Genomic DNA, 2,162 nt, shown 5'->3' with positions numbered 1-2,162 from the left:
TCCTTAGACTGTCTTGTCTTTTCTCTCTCCTGTCAATCACATTCAACCTACCACCAAAAAGTATTTATGTATTTGCTTTTATTTTAGGTCTATAGCAACACTTCAAGATCATAAAGGTGTCACTTATCAGGGAAGCTTGTTCTAGTGAACATAAATCTGGAAGTCATTTTTCTTTCTAACCTTTCCTGACATCTGGGAAATCTTAGAAAGATCCTGCTTCCCCTACCATGAACTTAATTGTCCAGTTTTATGCAAAGGATGGCACTAGCTATATTCTCACATACGGGATATAGACTGAACCATATCATTAAATCTTTTCGCTTAATAACTGTTACCAAGAATACAAATACAAAGTATTCTTAATTAGCCCATGAATATTTTCATTATTAATACCAATATATAACATGCCCATAGTATGTGTATTGGGTAATAGGTTTGACATAAGTGAGACGTGACTCTTCTCCCTGTAAAACTACAGGGTGGATATTGAGTCTGGAGACACAGAGAACATTATTTTATATATTATCAATAAGCTATTAGCCTATGTTTCTAGGCTTTGTGGCTTCCTGTATAATCGTATAAAGAGCCAAAATAAAAGACTAAAAGTATCAATAAAATACGTATCTCAAAGTAATTATTCAAATATATACTCAACACACATAATGATGGACATAAGTTTGGTACAAAAATTAGATGTAGCAGAAATCTGGATTATTCAGAGAAGTTTTGCTAGAAAATTAAGATTTTTAAAATGAGTACAGTTGAGATGCATAGCCAAAAATATAACCTTTCTGGACAGCGTAAAGGAAAAGCTAAATGGTAACTTCCCATGTGAACAGAAGGCAAGAGTATCTGGGTTTAAATGGCACCATGTGAGAATGATCTAAATTAGCCGTATGAAAGCAGTTTAAGAAGTAAGTTGGATTCACACTGTTGCACTGGCCTTAGGAAGCACGTGGAATCCCTCTTCTCCCTCACTGCCCCTCTTTCACTCTGTTCCCCTATCACTTGTTAATGCTTAAGTGCCTCATGACTTGGCAGTAATGATCAAAAACGATGTCTTACTTTCTACACATTGAAAAGTTTATCCAAAGTAGGAGAAAAGATTGTCTTAAAATTCCCATCAAATCCTACTGAGAGCATTATTAAAATGTTCTCTCTTCCTGAGAATCGTTACCCACATTTTGCTGATGCCTAATAAAGGAATGGGTGTGTAAGAAAGTGAAATGATGTACCTGTGGTAACACAGCGGGCTAACAGTGGACTAGGAAAGCCTGTCTCAGATGCAAATCCCCTGCAAGACCCTTCCTGATGGCGTTAATCTATTATAGGTAGAAGAGTGTCACCAGCAAGCACTCTGGACCGCAATTCAGGTGACCAGAGTCTAAGCCGCTGTGTGATTTGTGAAGATTCTCTTCTATTCTTTGGATCACAGTTGCTTTATTAGTAAAATGAGGAATATGGATTAGGTGATCCCTTAGGGTAATACAACCACATGACCATCACAAAAAGTATCTTCATATATCTGCTTTCCTAAAACAAGTTATTTCCATTAAATCAATTAAAATACACATACAATACTACAGAGGTGAGTGCAAAACAGGTTATGTTAAGGAAATTTCATCCCAGTTCCAGTCAGATAATGCTGACAGAGAGAGATGCAAGCTCACAGAGACAATAAATCAAACTTTTTAAAAGTTAAAAATTAGAACAGAAAACAATCTTCAGGTATTGTTGGTAAACAAAATGATAAATATATGCCATGGGTAGCTGATAGAGGAGAGGTCACACATGCTGAGTATTTTCTTATGTTGAGTTTCATAAGGAAACAGGATTTCACAAGCAACTTGCATTTTTTAAAAAATGAGAGAAGCAGGACATCTCCGCTTGGCAAGGCAATGCAATTTGGCAGCAAGTTTCAAGTGCAAGTGGAATGATTTGATAATGAATCAGAAGCAACTACTGAAGGAAACAAAAGAAGCTATCTTTAGCTGCTTGTCATGAAACAAGTTTCAAAATTAAATTTCCAAGCATCCTTGAAAAAGCACAATAAACCTCAAAAAAAGAAATCCTGCTTCCTTGGGAGGAACCAACAATCTTTTTATAATACTCTGCTAAAAAGCAGAAACTTTCCTCCCTAGTATACTGTCTGTAATTGTGCA

This window comes from Microcebus murinus, chromosome 18 (assembly GCF_040939455.1).
Source record: "Microcebus murinus isolate Inina chromosome 18, M.murinus_Inina_mat1.0, whole genome shotgun sequence".
Lineage (NCBI taxonomy): Eukaryota > Metazoa > Chordata > Mammalia > Primates > Cheirogaleidae > Microcebus > Microcebus murinus.
Note: the sequence above shows the minus strand (reverse complement) of the source record.